Here is a 19,985-nt window from a genome sequence, read left to right on the forward strand (position 1 = left end):
ATGTTGTATTTCTTTGTCACGTTTTATCAAAAGCGATTTAAAGTATGTGCATTTAACCATTAGGATACAAACCCAGACCCTAGTACATCGGTTCTAGCTGAAATAAGTAGTGCTTCATAAACAACACAAAACATTCATAACAGTACGCTTCTGCTCCTCATTAATGCAGCTCCTGATGTCCCCAGCAGCAACATGGTGGAGATCTGCAGCTTCATGCTGGTCAACTGGAAGACAACTGATTAAGATTAAAAGATTAAGATTAAAATCCATGTATTCATCCAAAACACATGCACAGACATGCAAAGGCACACTCATGCAGGTAGGGACATTTAATCGCTGCTTTTTACCCATCTGGTGCAGGACACACAGAGCAGTGAGCGACCATGTACGGCGCTCGGGGGAGCAGATGTTGGGGGAGTGAGGTGCCTTGCTCATGGGCACTAGAGAGGGTAGGGAGACTCTTGGATTTTTGGACAGATCAATCCAGGTTCGACTTTTGTTGTCTCTCCATGGAGTCGAACCAAAGACGAACCAGAGACCTTCTCTGCCCATAGTCCAAGTTTCTGCCACTCGACCACCGCCTCTCCTCATTCATCATCAAACTAGTAATCTACACATCACTCCATGCGTTGCTCCCTTAACTACAGATGGCCTGCGAATGTCATGGAGTTTTACAGTGAATTAGACAGTGTAGGTATGATTTTAATCTCCACACATCAGTGTTGTAAACAGTTCTCAAATTAATTATAGAATTATGTTTTCACACTGAGAGAAGTGGAAAGACTTGATTTGGACTGTTATCAATAGGTCTGTGGGAGATTATCACCTTGAATAGTACTGATGAGGTAGAAAGACATTTTATGTATTTGTACAATGTTGTATTTCTTTCAGCACTTTTATCAGAAGGGACTTAAAATATGTACATTTCACCATGAGGATATAAACCAAGACCACAGTACAACACTTCTATCTGAAATCTGTTGTGCTTTATACACAACACAAAACATTCTTTAACAGTGCGTTTTTTCTCTTCATAGATGAAGAACTGCAGCACCTGATGTCCTCAGCAGCAACATGGTGGAGATCTGATTTGATACACTTTAGATAAGAACCCAGTGTTTTATATTTCTGCTTTGCCATAAGAGACAGAACATGGTCATCACAGCTGTGTCCTTCAGGCTCGTCTGTCCCTAATAAAATGATAGGAAACATGAAAGTGATCGTCATTATTGTAGAGGAAGAGTTACATATGAACAAAGTGTGTAATCTTATTTTCTGTGGATATTCAACTGTGTATTTGAATATGCTTTTGGATTAAAACGTGCACTACCATGACAATGAATGTTTTTAATGGAGCTATTTCACATTAAAAGTATTGCATTATAATTTAATACATTATGTATTATGTGCAATACTTTGATTGTTTTTAAGTAATGAAATCAGGTCTGTACCTGGAGTCAGTGTTCAGTCTGGTTGGATTCAAGTTGTGTGTCAAGTTGGACCTTCTAGAGGAACATGAAACCAATACACAGATATGTAAAGTCATACATGGGCCAGGTTAAGTAATTAACAGACTTTTAAATGGTAAAAATAAAATATTAGTTCAAAGTTAATCAGAGCATAATCATTTCAGATTAGGAAATAGGTAGTGCATATAAACCCACAACTCTGTATGACACTGTCTGTTCTAGTAAAGTTACAAGGCTATGACTTACTCATATTTAACAAAAGAATTCAGTGAAGTCTGTCTGAGATTAACGATTTAAATACTGAAGGTGGGAGACACGGTTATTTTTCACTGTAACACGTGACAGGACATCAACACCGTGACTCTGAATAAAGAGCCTTAAAAGACGTAGTGCTCCTTTGAACAGCTGCTCTTACAATGTGTAGCAAGTGCTAAATCTCCATTAGTATAATAGTAACAAAAATCACCCTTTACATAATTGAACATATATTTTCCATGTGAACCCCTTTAACACAGTTCAATTCAGGAGCAAAATATAATTTATACAGTATTTATTAGAGCTAGTATTAGTAAACAGATCAAACAAATGCAGTACAACACATCACACATCCACAGTGTCTCTTTTGCTTATCATCACAGTCAGTCAGAAGTGTCCGTTTAACTTACGTAGCAGTTGAGAGATGCTTCGTTGGAGCTAGCAGGAGCTAGCTCATAGCCAGTGCTGCTGTTGAGAGCGGCAGAGTTCACACAGGAAAAGACACGACGGACGGGGGAAAAAAGCTTTGAGTGCGTCCCACACTCTAACCTGCTGAGCTAACAACGTCCACAGTGACTCCGCCGCCGTCCTCTCATCCAGACTCGCCAACCGTTCTCCGGTTCTTCGTGATACACAGCTCCGCAGCTTGTGACGACGTAACTTTTCAGAGTCTCATGAGGCGTTCACTTGCAGCTGTGTTAAATGCAGCTTCGTTTGTCATGGCGAGTTGAAGAAGTCTGCTGCAAAGCTATGAATAATCCGCATGATGAAAACTCACAGCAATGTTATGCCTACATTATCAATATATTGAGACCCATGTGACACAGTTTGACATGGTTTAGCAAAGTGAATGAGGAGAAATACATCCAAGTGTGAGACGTAACAAACCGAAAGCGGTCTCATGCTGCGTTCAGGGTAACTCTGTTAAAATGGGTTTCATTGGTCATGGTGAGCTGATGAACTTTGATGCCACGCCATTAACAATCTGCATGATGAAAAGTCACAATAATGTTATGCCTACATTATCAATATCTTGAGACCAATTTGACACAGTTTGACATGGTTTAGTAAAGTGGCTGGAGGGAAATACATCAAAGAGTAAGATGACCAAAACAAGACATTTCCTGATGCCACCAGGGGGCGCTTTCCTTTTAAGTCATGATTTCTAGGTAGATGTCTTCCGGTCGCGACTCTTGTCTTATATGTGTAGTTTGGAGTCGATTGGACAAAATATGTCTAAGTTACAGAAGCTCGCTTATATTGGCGTTTAGTCGAACTTTGAGACCTCACCACGGTCACACGGTATGATGAAAAGTTTAAATTCTGATAACTTTAGATCTTCATCTTGTTTTGTAGAGTCTCATCTAATTTTTAAGTTGATCTGATGAAAGCTGTCTGAGTAGTACATCAAAACATAACACGTACCAAAACAAGACATTTCGTGTTACCACCAGGGGGCGCTGTGATTGTAAGTCACAATTTCTGCACCCATGTCTTCTGGTGGCGACTCTTGTCGAATGTGTCTAGTTTGGACTCAATTGGACAAAATATGTCTGAAATATGGAAGCTTGTGTTTTGATGGCGTTTCATCAAACTTTAACGCCACACCACGGTCAGACGGTTTTGCTAAAACGTAATCCTTCAATAACTTTAGATCTCCAATTTGTTGTGATGACGATCGTCTAAATTTGAAGTTGATCTGATGAAAGCTGTACGACAAGTACATCAAAGAAAAAATATGGAATATGACCAAAATGGCCACTAAAGTCAAACTGGCGGGCTTCCTGTTGCGTTATTCATAATGCACTGATGGACTTTTTTGTGCATCTAGTCATGATACACAATAATCTTTGTTTTTTTTGAGGATCGGTGAATGCTAAATGAGGGGCTTTTCCGTAGGTGGCGCTCTTGAGCCATTTTGCCACGCCCTTTTCAAAATACTCCAGAATACGTAATTTTACGCCGCCTTCGAATTTACTGCAAACTCCTACAACTTTTTGAGCACATTAAAGCCCTCAAAAAGCCAATTCATTTAAGCTAAGAAAAATAATAATAATAATAATAATAATAATCATTTCAATTTCAATAGGGCCTCCCACCGACTTCGGTGCTCGGGCCCTAATAATAATAATAATCATTTCAATTTCAATAGGGCCTCCCACCGATTTCGGTGCTCGGGCCCTAATAATAATAATAATCATTTCAATTTCAATAGGGCCTCCCACCGATTTCGGTGCTCGGGCCCTAAAAATCCTTACAGATTCAATAGGGCCTCTCACCATTCGGTGCTCGGGCCCTAATAAAAATCCTTACAGATTCAATAGGGCCTCTCACCATTCGGTGCTCGGGCCCTAATAATAATAATAAAAATCCTTACAGATTCAATAGGGCCTCTCACCATTCGGTGCTCGGGCCCTAATAATAATAATAATAATAATAATAATAAAAATCCTTACAGATTCAATAGGGCCTCTCACCATTCGGTGCTCGGGCCCTAATAATAATCATTTCAATTTCAATAGGGCCTCCCACCGATTTCGGTGCTTGGGCCCTAATAATAATCATTTCAATTTCAATAGGGCCTCCCACCGATTTCGGTGCTCGGGCCCTAATAATAATCATTTCAATTTCAATAGGGCCTCCCACCGATTTCGGTGCTCGGGCCCTAATAATAATAATAATAATCATTTCAACTTCAATAGGGCCTCCCACCGATTTCGGTGCTCGGGCCCTAATAATAATCATTTCAATTTCAATAGGGCCTCCCACCGATTTCGGTGCTCGGGCCCTAATAATAATCATTTCAATTTCAATAGGGCCTCCCACCGATTTCGGTGCTCGGGCCCTAATAATAATAATAATAATCATTTCAATTTCAATAGGGCCTCCCACCGATTTCGGTGCTCGGGCCCTAATAATAATCATTTCAATTTCAATAGGGCCTCCCACCGATTTCGGTGCTCGGGCCCTAATAATGATTTCAATTTCAATAGGGCCTCCCACCGATTTCGGTGCTCGGGCCCTAAAAAAAGAATGCATCTCTCTATCACTTTTGCACATGTTTTCCCATCATTTATGAGCTATCTAACAATCATTCTGAGAGTGATATCACATTCTTCACATATATTGAATGTTGATTCTAATCCCTGAATCTACAAATATATTTGATGTCCCTGCCAATCACTCTGATATGTTTGTTTTAGATTTAGTTTACATGAATCTTATGAAAGTATTTAGCTAAGGCACAATGGGCCTCTCTATACTGATTTGTAATTTAGCTCTTATAATGTTAATCATCTGCTCTATGTAACATTAATTCACATGGTGTATGTGTGTCAGTGTTCTTACTTTTACGTTTTGTTAAACCTCTCTCTTCTCCATCTCATGGTCTGTTCATGATTTTTCACTGTTCCCAGCTCAGACGCTGGTTAGTCGCCTTTGTTGTGCTGATTCATAGGGCACTCTCTCGACCAATGCCCCATTTTTTTGCATTTAAAACAAGCGTCAGTTTTTCCTTGTCCTCGTCCTCTCTGTCTCCCTCTCGCGCGGGCTTGGCTTCTCCAAGCTGTTAGCTGTGCCATTTTCAGCGTCTCTGAATTATTTGCACATCTTCCACATGTAAAATGGTGGAAGCTGAAAACATTCTCACCTTTTCCTCCACAACAAAGTTGAATTCCGGAAGTGTGGATTGGGACGGTTGAAGCTGATGCATGCTCTGTCTGCAGCGGTCTCCCTCTTAGTGGAGATGCATCCAGGTCAAGACCTAATTGGAGATTCTGGGACTTTGAGATTATTTCAGTTACAACCTCCTGAATTATTTCTCTGATATTCACATCAGTCAACCAACATTCAAATGATCTCAAGTCTGGCACAAATATCTCCACATCTATCCCTGCGTCCTGTACCTCTTTGCTTCGTTCTTGTTCCACGAGCAATTTGATCTTGAGTTCCTGCAACTGCTTTAAGCTTAAAACTCCTGTTACAGGAAAATCAAAGTCTCTCACCCACACGCTAAACTGTTTAACACTATAATAACCATATTTAAGAACCATATCCTGTACGGTAGGAGAAGAAATCTGTGGTGAATTCATCTCTCTATGGTATGTTTTAACAGTTACGTCTTAACTCTAACTTGTTTATCAATTTAAACTCTAATTTATTTAGTAAAATACTAAACTTTGGGGACTAAAGTTCCACTGTAATGGAAAATGACCCTAAAAGCTCCCTAATTTATCTTTAAAACCAATTGTTTTCCTTATTTCTTAAAAAAATGTCTATTTTTAAATTTATTTTAAGATTTGTTTTAGGCTATTTCCTCTTTACTTCTATTATTATTGTTCTTTAAAAAGCCTACTTATATCCCAAATATACTTAAAAATATACTCACCTTGCTCCAGTGTTGAGAATTTCAAGAATTCCATTACTCTCCTCCCTTTATCTTATTCAGCTGTATATTCTCAGAGTAGTCTCATCAAACCTTACATGTTACTTGTACAGAAACTCACACGAAATCATCATCATTTGTGTGACGTTCCCAGTAACCTTATACCTTCAACCAATCTCAAAAACACTTCTTTAAGAGACAATGATAAAAATATCCTCTCCAGTATAATACGTCCAGTTGAAATCACCTCCTGTAATTTCCAATTATGATTCCTTAAAACACTTCTATAACCCTGCATGAATCAGGCTGCCTCAGAGAAAAAACTTGATTTCACATTTCTATACACTTAAGCAAAACCCACACAGGTATAAAATGTCAGGAATTTATCAGATTTTTTAACAGAATCTTATGCTGAGACAATCCCTCTGTCACAGCTTTTCCTCTATTCAAAAATAAATATAATAATATATAGTTATATATTACTCTTCTGCTAATTTACAATAACTATGAGCACGCCGCAGCGCTCAATCTTACAGTAATTCAGCATTAAACTCTTTCGTTAACCTCTATTAACAATTTGATCTTTATTCTTCGAAAAGACCTTAACCTTGAAGCTTCTCTGGATCCTGCACCGATTTTGTAACTCAAAACCTCGCCATGCAAACACGTCTGTTCCTCACTAAATGAGTGGATCTCTTAACCCTTGACCTTTTTCTAAAGATATAAAACAAGAATTTTACTTTTTAATCCCCCTCGGTTCTTTCGGTCATCTTAGTGAGTACTCCTCACTCTCAGGACATCAGGCTCTCTGTAAAATTAAGATTTAGTCCGAGACGTACTGCCCCGATGCAGTTACTTACCCTCAGCTCCAATAGCCAGAGTTCACTCACATGATGGCCTCCGCCGACAAACGCCAAATGTAATGGAATATTTAATTACATTTCACAGCAAAGACGATTATCAATTCTGGTTCATACAATTCTACCTAGCTGCGGCTAGGGGCCAGAGCACCCTGTCACTTAGTCAGACTTGGGGCAATGGCACAGAACAATGGAATCACATTTGATTTATCCTAAATAAGCCCCTCCTTTCACAGAGGTAGAATGTTTATCCAATCAGCTCTCTGCGTGTTGTAATCAGGCTTACATTTGGTCACCTTCAATCTGAATGAGGACCCCTTCGAAAGTCTCACTACACATTTACATCAGGCTCTGCTTAGACTCAGTGAACCCCCGTCTCTGCTGGATGACCCATAAAAGACTCTAGGTGTGAAAACCTTTTGTCTCAACAGAGGCACAGAGGAATCTCCAATGAATACACATCTGAGTCTGCCAAGCTGACCCCCACATGTTTTCAGTCTTAAACACACAGAAACACATCAGAATAATATTTCCATCTATAACTGTCATTCCTTGCATGAAACATATCTAATTATAAAATCTCCCATCACACTGATGACAATCTTACCGTAACAAACAACAGTCGAAGAAACAATGCAGTGTTGATGGATGCAAGGAAGATAATGTGTCTGTGCATATTCTTCATAAGAACTTTACAATATAAGACCAGCTATTACGCTCTATTTTTTCTTATGTGTCACTGGAGCCTTCCAGGAAGCATATGTTGGTGTCAAGCTAGGTGACACTTGTTTCTTTGTAGTCATATCATCCGACACTGAAATTCTACTGCACCCATATACTGACATTTATAGTTAACGCCTTCAAATGCCCTAGAACCAGAAGTGAAGTTAGCAACAATGAAATTGATTGGATTATATTCATAAGAAGTATACATCATCTTACCCAGGGCCGGTCTTTCATACAGGTGACATAGGCTGTTGCCTAGCGCGCCACTCAGAAGGGGGTGCCAAAAACTGCACCCCCTTCTATATGTGGTATGCCCCAAAATATTGTATTTAATTACTTTAACAGTAATTTATGATTGTTCATAATGATAAACGTGATAGTCACGTGGGTTTATGTTTCATTAGAGAAATCAGTGAATGACAGCAGCACTCAGGTTGAACGTTTGACACGGTTGCATCCCGTTTGGAGCAGTTGGAGCAGTTGCACCCCGTACTGTCTCTTTGGGGGTAACGTCCGCCCACATGCCAGATGCAGTCTGGATGAGAAACTGAATGGTCCGTGTCATCATTGCTGCTGCATTCATCCTGTATTCTACAGGTTAGTAGTGGGTGAGAGTCATCTATGTTAGCTCCTAAAGCTTTGCTTGATCACCACGAGTGTCATTGAGACATATTGATGTCGTTTTGATTATCTACTTAGACTGGTAAAAACTTAGAAAGTATTTTGACATTATAAAAATTAATCTAACTTTAGGGTAAAATGAGCCAAACATTTTAAACGGAAGGGGTACGTACCTCCTTGGTGTTGTCAGAACATGCTAGGACATTGAGGATTATGGTTAGAGTGTGTGTGTCCAAGCAACTTCGACAAAGATAAAAATAATTTTATAATATGTTTTCGTAGAAAATCATTTAAAAAAAATATTTTTTGGGGGGGCGCCAGGAGTGAGCTTGCCTAGAGTGCCAAATGTGCTAGGGCCGGCCCTGCTTGCAGTGGGCCAGTGGGCTCAAGGACAGGCAGGGGGAGCAATCAGGAATTATTCAGTTCTAGGTAAGCGCCTGTGCGCCTGGCCGCTGAATGGGAATCTTTAGAAAGGCTGGGCTTTCGGTGGGAGGCCCTATTGAAATTGAAATGATTATTATTATTATTAGGGCCCGAGCACCTCTGGTGAGAGGCCCTATTGAAATTGAAAGGATTATTCTGAGAATTTTTAAACATGCTCAAAAAGTTGTAAAAGTTTGCAGTAATTTAGAAGGTGGTGTAAATTTACGTATTCTGGAGTATTTGGAAATGGGCGTGGCAAAATGGCTCCACAGCGCCACCTACGGAAAAGCCCCTCAATTAGCATTCACTGATCCTCACGAAAATGAGGATAGTTGTGTATCATGACAAGATGCACAAAAAAGCCTCAGTGACCATTATGAAAAAATTAACAGGAAGCCCGCCATTTTGGATTAAGTGGCCATTTTGGTCATATTCCATATTTTTACTTTGATGTACTTCTCGTAGAGTTTTCACCATATCAACTTAAAATTTAGACAAGTGTCATCGCAACAAAATGGAGATCAAAAGTTATTGAAAGATAAACTTTTCGTCACACCGTCTGACCGTGGCGTGGCGTCAAAGTTTGATGAAACGCCATCAAAACACGAGCTTCTCTATCACAGACATATTTGGTCCAATCGACTCCAAACTACACATGTACGAGAGTAGTCGCGACCTGAAGACATCTACAACATATTGTGACTTAAAATCACAGCGCCTCCTGGTGGCAGCAGGAAATGTCTTGTTTTTGGTACATTTTACACTTGGATGTATTTCTCTTCATTCACTTTGTGAAACCATGTCAAACTGTGTCTAATGGGTCTCAAGACATTTGTAATGTAGGCTTACGGTTACAGTGACTTTTCATCATGCGGATTATGAATGGCGTGTCATCAAAGTTCAACTCGCCATGACACACGAAATTGCTGTAACTTCTGTGTTCATGGGTCCAGCTCCCTCAAACTACATGTGTGTATCAACAGCCCACCCCTGAAGATATATAGATAGTTTTAAGGAATGGGCGTGTCAAAATAACTGACTAGCGCCCCCTAAAGGGCAGCCCCGGCACTACGATTGGTCTACATCTACAAAAATCAATAGCGACATGTGTCTTTTCATGACAGAGAAATAAGTCTCTTGGACAGATATGTTAAACCACACAGGAAGCCCGCCAGTTTGACTTTAGTGGCCATTTTGGTCATATTCCATATTTTTACTTTGATGTACTTGTCGTACAGCTTTCATCAGATCAACTTCAAATTTAGACGATCGTCATCACAACAAATTGGAGATCTAAAGTTATTGAAGGATTACGTTTTAGCAAAACCGTCTGACCGTGGTGTGGCGTTAAAGTTTGATGAAACGCCATCAAAACACAAGCTTCCATATTTCAGACATATTTTGTCCAATTGAGTCCAAACTAGACACATACGACAAGAGTCGCGACCAGAAGACATCGGTGCAGAAATTGTGACTTACAATCAAAGCGCCCCCTGGTGGCAACAGGAAATGTCTTGTTTTTAAGACGTGTTATGTTTTTATGTACTATTCGGAGAGCTTTCATCAGATCAACTTAAAAATTAGATGAGACTCTACAAAACAAGATGAAGATCTAAAGTTATCAATATTTAAACTTTTCATCATACCGTGTGACCGTGGTGAGGTCTCAAAGTTCGACTAAACGCCAATATAAGCGAGCTTCTGTAACTTAGACATATTTTGTCCAATCGACTCCAAACTACACATATAAAACAAGAGTCGCGACCGGAAGACATCTACCTAGAAATCATGACTTAAAAGGAAAGCGCCCCCTGGTGGCATCAGGAAATGTCTTGTTTTTGTACATCGTGCGCTTTGCTTTATTTGTCGGAGAGCTTTCATCACATCAATTTCAAATTTAGACGGGTGGCATCACAACAAGATGGAGATCTAAAGTTATCAAAGAAACAACTTTTCGACACACCGTCTGACTGTGGCGGGGCGTCAAATCAGCTCACCATGACACACGAAAACGCTTAAAGGGGACATATTCGCTTTAAAGGGGACATATTATTTCCATTTCACCACAGTTGATATGGTTCCTTGGGGTCTTAATGAAATGTCTGTAAAATATTTTGGTAAAAATACCCCAAGGATAATTTAAAACAGCACCTTTTTACTCTGTCTAAAACAGACCTCCTCAGATCAACCTGTTTTGAAGGCCCCGCCCCCCTCTCACCCCGCCCCCATCTTACCCCACCCCCTTTCACCCCTCTCATCCCTCCCCCTTCTCACCCCTCCCCCCTCTCATGGAGGTGTAGGACATGTGCTTGAATGTGTTCTCACTACAGAATGCATTCAACATCTAGGGCAGATTATGGGCCTCGTGAAAATTTACGTATTCTGGGGTATTTGGAAATGGGTGTGGCAAAATGGCTCAACAGCGCCACCAATGGTGCTTTCCCTCATTTACGGAGAAACACCTCATTTAGCATTCACTGATCCGCACGAAATTGAAGACAGTTGTGTATCATCACCAGATGCACAAAAAACGCGCTCGGAGCAATATGAAAAACGCAACAGGAAGCACGCCATTTTCGATTTCGTGGCCATTTTGGTCATATTCCATAGTGTTTTACTTTGATATACTTCTCGTACAGCTTTCATCACATCAACTGAAAATTTAGACGAGTGTCATCACAACAAGATGGAGATCTAAAGTTATCAAAGAAACAACTTTTCGTCACACTGTCTGACTGTGGCGGGGCGTCACATCAGCTCGCCATGACACACGAAAACGCTTTAACTTCCGTGTTCATGGGTCCATCTCCCTCAAACTACATGTGTGTATCATCAGCCCCCCTCCCTTGAAGATATTCAGATGGTTTTAAAGAATGGGCGTGGCAAAATGGCTCAACAGCGCCACCAACGCAGCTTCCCCTCATTTATGGAGAAACACCTCATTTAGAATTCACTGATCCTCACGAAATTGAAGACAGTTGTGTATAATCACCAGATGCATAAAAAACGCGCTCGGAGCAATTTGAAAAACGCAACAGGAACCCCGCCATTTTCGATTTGGACCTTATTCCATGTTTTTTATTTTCAAGTACTTCGTGGAGAGCTTTGATCAGATCAACTGAAAATTTATACGAGTGTCATCACAACAAGATGGAGATCTAAAGTTATTGAAAGATAAATTTTTCGCCACACCGTGTGACCGTGGCGAGGCGTCAACATGTGACTAAAGCCATCAAAACACAAGCTTCTGTATCTTGGACATATTTGGTCCAATCAAGTTCAAACTACACATGTAAGACAAGAAGCGCGACCTGATGACATCAACAAAGACACCATGACTTAAAATCATAGCGCCACCTGCTTGCTACAGGAAGTGAAGCGTTTATCTTGCAGCAGTGCGCAAATGCATGCAACGCTGAGACGAGCGCTTGGTCATCGAACGTTCTCTCTTCCCCGACCGCAACAGACTTGAAATTGCCTGTGCTCGGGCCCGTTAGTGCTACAACGTAGCCCTAGTTTCAGGATGTTGTGGCACCATCCAGTGTCATGCGTCTACCAGAGCATCTTATGCTGTTAAATGAGTAGCCTTTTAGAGTTGGTGTCCTTACCTCTCATGCTTTCTTTCCTCCAACTGGTGCTGGGCAGGAATTTGGCTTTCAGCACGGTGAAAACATATGCTGCTGCCATTTCATCCTTTCACGTGATTTTCGGTGACAGGTCAATTTATCTCCGCTCTCCGTGGCTTCTTTATGTCTCAGAATTCAATGAGATTGTAGTTTCATGATTTAACACCCTAACTCTGCTTTTATGCCTAAACACATCAATAACTCCTTCAGATCAAGGGTCATAAATCTGGATGATTTCTTTGCCATTCCTCACAATTCTGAGGAGGATGTGTTTCATCTTCTGTGCCCAGTTCGCTAACATGCTTGTTATGTTGTGCGCACAGCTGAGCTGCATCACTCATGGGAGTCATCCAGGGGCTGTTCTGGCTAATTGGAGGCCCCTGGCAAAGATCAATTTTCAATCAATCAATCAAATTTTATTTGTATAGCCCATATTCAGAAATTACAATTCATCTCATAGGGCTTTAACAGGGTGTGACATCCTCTGTCCTTAACCCTCAGCAAGAGTAAGGAAGAACTACTAAAAACCCTTTTAACAGGGTAAAAATACGTAGAAACCTCAGAGAGAGCCACATGTGAGGGATCCCTCTCCCAGGACGGACAGAAGTGCTATAGATGCCACGTGCAGGAAAACATCATCAAGATTAAAGTCTTCAAGATTAAAGATTAAAGTTTCTAGCAGCATTTGATGAGGGTAAGCATCCCGAAGGACAACCCCAACATGACATGCCAAGCAGTCCCGCTGCAATCACAGTCCATGGTCAGCAACCACGATCAACCATCCAGACCAGAACGCCACTCCAGTCCACAGTAACCATCCACCGCCACCCACCACGAGCCGCCGCCGCGGTCCTGGTCCAATGCCCGTACCCGATGCCAACGCGACACAGGGTCCGCCACCACCACCACGATCAGCCCACACGACACAGAATCCGCCACACAGGGTCCGCCACCAGCACCACGATCAGCCCACACGACACAGAATCCGCCACACTGGATCCACCACCGTGACCCCCTGTGCGCGATCAACAAACCGCAATCCATGGTGCGGCCACAGAGGCCCTGGATCTGCGGGTGATAAAGCAAAGGGATTCCGGGGAAGGGGGATAGGGATGGAGAAGAGGAAGGAGAAGCTGGAAAAAGAAGCTCCGTGTGTCATGTGTCATTGAATAGAACAAGTAACGTTCTGCCGCACTAATTAGCTCTAAATATAAGCTTTATCAAAAAGGAAGGTTTTGAGCCTACTCTTAAACAAACAGATGGTGTCTGCCTCCCGAACTGAAAGTGGTAGATTATTCCACAGCAGAGGGGCTTGATGGCTAAAAGCTCTGGCTCCTACTCTACTTTTAAAGACTTTAGGGACGACAAGTAGGCCCAAATTCTGGGAGCGGAGTGCTCTAGTGGGTTTATAAGGTACTAACAGCTCTTTAAGGTAAAATGGCGCCATATTATTAAGGGCCTTGAAGGTGAGGAGGAGAATTTGGAGTCCCCCCCCCCCCCCAAAAAAAAATCCCAACCTCCAAAGCACCAATCCCCTCCAACCCTACACCCACCCAGACACACACACACTTAATGAGTCATGTTATGTGAAACTGACATTTTTAATAATTTGAATACAAACAACTAAACAATTATTTACTTCATAATGATTTACTTTTACAGCAAAACGGCTGACTTTAACATCTATTTTGACTAAGTGTTTATGAGAGAGAGAAAGAGAGAGAGAGAGAAAGAGAGACAAAGTGACTAAATTAGTGTTTGTGAAATGGAGACGTGTGTGTGTGTGTGTGTGTGTTTGAGAGAGAGAGAGTGAGTGAGTGTGTGAGTGAGTGAGAGAAAGGGAGACATGTGAGTGAGTGAGTTAGTGTTTGTGTGTGTGTCTGTATGTGTGAGAGTGAGTGAGTGAGTGAGTGAGTGAGTGAGTGAGTGAGTGTGTGTGTGTGTGTGTGTGTGTGAGAAAAACAGAGACGAATGAGTGAGTCAGTGAGTTAGTGAAAGGGAGACAAGTGGATGTGAATAAGTGAGTTTGTGTGTGTGTGTGTGAGTGTCTGTACACATGTGTTTCAGTCTTCATTCCTCCCTAGAAAGGCCCTTGTCCATCCTACCTTAGCAACCGCTACTAAGGGTTAGGGTTAGGGTACTAAGAGAATAGGGTCCAACAACTTTGAGGTCTGAGCAGCATGGTGAAACAGTGTGCCTACGGGCAGTGGCGGTTTTGGGCAAGGGCAAACCGGGCAGCTGCCCGGGGCGGCACTTCGTGGGGGGCGGCACGAGCACTTAAAAAAATTCAATAATAATAATCATCTGTATGAGAAGGGGGAATGGGAGAGGGCACGGGGGACAGGTCACCTCTTGGTCTCCCAAATGCAGTGATTCTCAAACTGTGTCACGCGCCCCATGGGTGGGGCGCGCAACCGGGAGGGGAAATGTGAGGCGGAACTAATGTTTTGATTAAAAACTTTTGACGTCCGCATCTCTTTAACGGTGGAACTGTAAACAAATCGTTCTTTCGGACCCTGTGTCGCGTTGGCATTGGGTACGGGCGGTGGACCAGGACTGCGGTGGTGGCTCGTGGTGGGTCCTGGTGGGCGGCGGTGGACGTGACTGAGGTCTTGAGTGGCGTCTGGTCTGGATGGTGGATCGTGGTCCTACTGGTTGCTGACCATGGACTGTGATTGCAGCGGGACTGCTTGGCATGTCATGTTGGGGTTGTCCTTCGGGATGTTTACCCTCATCAATGCTGCTAAAACCTTTAATCTTGAAGATGTTTTCCTACACGTGTTATCTTTTGCACTTCTGTCCGTCCTGCTTAGAGCTTAGAGAAATCTACCTCATGAGGTATATAGAAGAAGTCCACGCTGGTTTATTAACGTCCCCCCCGGCTCCTCACACACAGTGAACGATGACAACTAAGAACAACAGAGGGCGCCCCGGTCTTGTTTCCAAACTGCGTTGCTAATTCAACAGCTGCAACAGCTTGAAGCTACACGGAGGTAGCTGTCTTACCCCCCAGCTTCCACACAGAGTCAGCACGGACACCCGATACTAACTACGACCAAGTGTTTGCTTCTAACCTGACGGTGTTTGAGAAACAGTGTCATGAGAGCCGTCGGATTAAAGTCAGCAGGTTTTTGCGCTGTTCCCACCGCAGTTAGCATGGTGGCTAGCCCGCTAGCCCCGCTATGAAAATTCGTTATAACCGTATGTGACCGTACACACATGCCGTAAAAATGCTCTAACCAGCCACCGTCAGCCGGACAACGCCGCTGGCTTAACACACTTGTCACATTAATCATAGAGTCGTAGTTGTGATTTAGGTTTATTGTGATTTAGGGAATGAAACAGGAAGTTTGAGGTCCGGAAATGATGTCGTCCCGAAACGCTGGCGTTAGCGATCAGTCACAGCCAAGGGCTATCCGTGGGCTCTCCGCCATGCCGATAGGCGGTCCTATCTGTCCGTGTCCGTCAAAACGGAGAAGCATACATTTGCCTTAAGTGGTACAGTTTTCCAACCCATCGTCTTTTAAGGTAACTGACAGCATCAATTTTTAAATGAGTTTCCTGAATAAATGCAATATCTACCTTTAGCTGTTGGAGGTGGGATACTATTTTCTGTCTTTTCACTGGGTTATTTAGTCCTTTTGCATTAAGTGAAACACACTGTGAGATGAATTGTAATTTGTGAATATGGGCTATACAAAAATAAAATTTGATTGAATTTGATTGATAGACACTGTATCGAACGACACTGAGTCTTAAATCTAGATGTCATCTTATCTTAGCACAGGAAATGAGGTTTGAGATCCATTGAGAGCTGTGGGGAGCCATAGTGAAATTACAAGATGGCGAGGGGTCGGCGTGATGCCGGAGATGGGGAGGGGAAAAGTAAAAATTTAAATTTAAATAATGTTGACATTTTGAATGCTGCTGTCTTGGCCAGGCTTCCCTTGGAAAAGAGGTCATTGTATCTCAACGGGACCGACCTGGTTGAATAAAGGCAAATAAAAAAATAAAATAAATAAAAAATAAAATAGAAGTAAAAATTTTAAAAAGTACATAAAAAAATGTATATAAAGGTTGAATTAAAACACTTGCTTTAGCAAATAGCACAAAGAACATGTGCTACCTATGCTTAAAAACTCCACACTCTGTACTCCGTTGTTACAGAAAATATGTTTTTAAATAAAAGGATATGTGCACAACGCAAAGTCACTAGGAATAAGACCCCTTAAGAGTAGCAGGAACAATAAGAGGAGCAGATTGCGGGTGACATGTGCCACCCTTTTTAGATTTGAAGATACTATGGCCCAACTATGAAATATAGTATAAAATATTATATTTAGCCTCTTAAAAAATGTAGTACAATTTAGGAAGAAAGAACATTTTTTTTCAGGCATCTGTACATAAAATGAACTTAAACGACCAAAATGAAGTCACAATAACATAGTAGGCAACCAAACATGGCATATAACTAGAGCATTTTCTTAACTCTTTTTTTTTTAATCCAATCGGGCTTCTTAAGCATCACGTAGCAGTCAATGTAAAATGAAAAATGTCCATTTATAACAAAAGTTGACTAAAATGAAGTCCTATGGAGTGGGCTACGGTTAGAGTTCGTATAATAGGATGTATCTGGAGTTAGATTACTCACCAGCGTGAAGTAGATACCCATGCTATGTTTCAGCCTGCGTGGAAGTATCCGAGCCCTGATTGCCTGCACGTCTTCCCAGAAATAGGACAGCTTTGTCGGGTGAGAGAAAGATGTGCTTCTCCTGTCTGCCCTTGTCGATAACCTGGAGCTTGGCGGGGAACAGCATTCTGTAGTTGAATCCAGTGTTTTTAAGCTGCGACTTCACCGGGATAAATGCAGCTCTCTTCCTGGAGATTTCAGCGCTGAAGTCCGGGAAAACGTGAATTTGTGATCCGCGAAAAGAAACGGAGGTGGCCTCTCTTGCTAGCTTCAGGATGCGCTCCTTGGTCTGGAAGTGGTGATTTCGCACATTGAGGGGACGTGGTCTGGATTCCGCTGGGTTCTTCCTGACCATGGCGATCCGATGAGCCCTGTCAGCGATCGTTGAGGTAGGAAAAGCCTCAGCGCCAAAAGTTTCTTTCAGCAATGTGTCAATGAATGAAGTGGGATGCAGTTCTTCAACTTTTTCAGGCAGTCCTATTATGCGAATATTGTTTTGCCCAGTTTAACCTTCAGGTCTTCGTTATCTTTTGAGAGCGCTGCACAGGGCGTTATGCGAGGTTTCCAGCTGTTGAATGGCCTACAGCTGGGCAGAAAGTTTTGCTATGATGCGCTCCTCCATGGACGTCAGCAGTCTCTCCATATCTGTCAGGCTAGCTTGTCTGTGTCGGCTTGTTTTGTCTCCTTAACTTGTTGTACTGCAGTTTGGCCTGCTTTTATATTCGTCTTCTTCATCTTCAGGGTTAAGATCAGCGTTAGCACCGGTAGTTTAATGTGATTAGACGGATTTAAGAAGGATTTTGACCGAATGTGAACAGAGTATTCCTGGTTTGCGATCTACTCTGCCATGCGTCAAACCGGAAGTCACCTTTGAATTTTCTAACTACACGTCGGCATGGCGGAGAGCCTAGGGATAGCCCTTGGCTGTGATTGGTCTGCTAACGCCAGCATTTCGGAACGACATCATTTCAGGACTTCAAACGTCCTGTTTCATTCCGTATAGCACAATAAACCCAAAACACAACTACGACTCTAGGATTAATGAGACAAGTGTGTTAAGCCATCGGAGTTGGCTTAACACACTTGCCCTGTCATAACGGCGCTAGCGGGCTAGCCACCATGCTAACTGCAGTGGTAACAGCGCAAAAACGCGCTGTCACAACTTTAATTCCACATCTATCATGACACTATTGCTCAAATACTGTCCTGTGATGCCCAGGCGGCGAAGCGGAGGAGGAGGAGGAGGGGGGGGAGAGAGCTGCACCTTATAACTTTTGTGGCCCATACAGATTTGCTCTACACACCCCGAGCTGCACGAACCGGTGCCGGTCACCTGCAGCTTGTTGCCGCCTCCGTCGCTAGCTTTAAAATAAACTCATACCCGGGTTTTTAAGTGCATTTCGCCGCAAAAGTTGCAGCAGTTTTAGCCTCCAAAGCTGTAGCCCCCCACGATCCCTTGTCTGTGTGTGTGTGTGTACACTCCTGATCAAAATCTTAAGACCAGTTAAAAAATTGCATGAATTTGCATTTTGCACTGTTGGATCTTAGGAAGGTTCTAAGTAGAGCTTCAAAATGCAAAAAGAAGAAATGGGAACAAGAGACCAAAAGTTGTGAGCAGGCAATTTATTGAAAACAACAATTTAACTCAAATAGGCTGTTTATTGTTGAACTGCATAAACAAGGCCTCTCACAACATGACATAGCTGCTGAGGTTGGACGCAGTAAGACAGTCATTTTGCATTTCTTAAAAGATCCTCAGGGTTATGGAACAAAAAAATCTCACCGGCGCTGAGCCGGAGGATCCGAATGGCTGTCCGTCAAGACACGGGACGATCCTCGTCCCAAATTAAGGCCATTACTGGTGCTGACTGCAGCCCAATAACCATCAGACGGCATCTGCGAAGGAAGGGCTTCAAAAACAAGAAACGTCTTCAAAGGCCACGTCTCCTTCAACGCCACAAAATTGCCCGTTTAGACTTTGCAAGGGAGCACCAAACATGGGACATTCAAAGGTGGAAGTTTTTGACACTTCAATTTCTGTTTTAGGAGGTCTTTTTTTTTTTTTTAAGCTGTGGTCTTAAACTTTTGATCAGCTGATGAACAGCCTACTTCAGTTAAATTGTTGTTTTCAATAAATTGACTGCTCACAACTTTTGGGCTCTTGCTCCCATTTCTTCTTTTTGCATTTTGAAACTCTACTTAGAACCTTCCTAAAGATTCAACAGTGCAAAATGCAAATTCATGCAATTTTTTCACTGGTCTTAAGATTTTGATCAGGAGTGTATGTGTGTGTCTGGGGGGGGGGGGGGCGGTGAGAGGGGGGCAGGGCACTCAAAACAGGTCAATCTGAGGAAGACTGTTTTAGACAGGGTAAAAAGGGTGCTGTTTTAATTGATCCTTGTGGTATTTTGACCAAAAATGTTTATAGACATTTCATTAGGCACCAAGGAACCATTTCAACTTGCGGTAAAATGGGCATAATATGTCTCCTTTAAGAGATTCCCGTTCCGGATCTCGTGTGCCCCAGAGGTTTTTCAAAACATGATCTCTCAGCTCATTGATGGGATATAAGGAATCCTCTGCAATGCTATGATATCCATGTAATAAGAAGAGGATGCACAGACCACAACGACAGACTGCACAGAGTGATCCAGACTGATGGTGATGGAGACATGTTGTCTCTATCCCTAAGAAGTCTGACCAAAACGAATCTAGATATGCCCAGATTGAAAAAGAGGCTCTAGCTGTGACCTGGGCATTTGAGCACCTGCAAGGATACTTGAGCCACCTGGACTTCACTATACAAACTGACCGCAAGCTGCTCATAAAGCACCTCAAATCAAGAGCAGTGGATGACCTCCCACAGAGGAGAATCTAATTTAGACTCACATTACTCAGATTCAATTTCAATATCATCCATGTTCCAGTTAA

The sequence above is a fragment of the Platichthys flesus genome, chromosome 15, assembly GCF_949316205.1.
Source record: "Platichthys flesus chromosome 15, fPlaFle2.1, whole genome shotgun sequence".
Classification (NCBI taxonomy): domain Eukaryota; kingdom Metazoa; phylum Chordata; class Actinopteri; order Pleuronectiformes; family Pleuronectidae; genus Platichthys; species Platichthys flesus.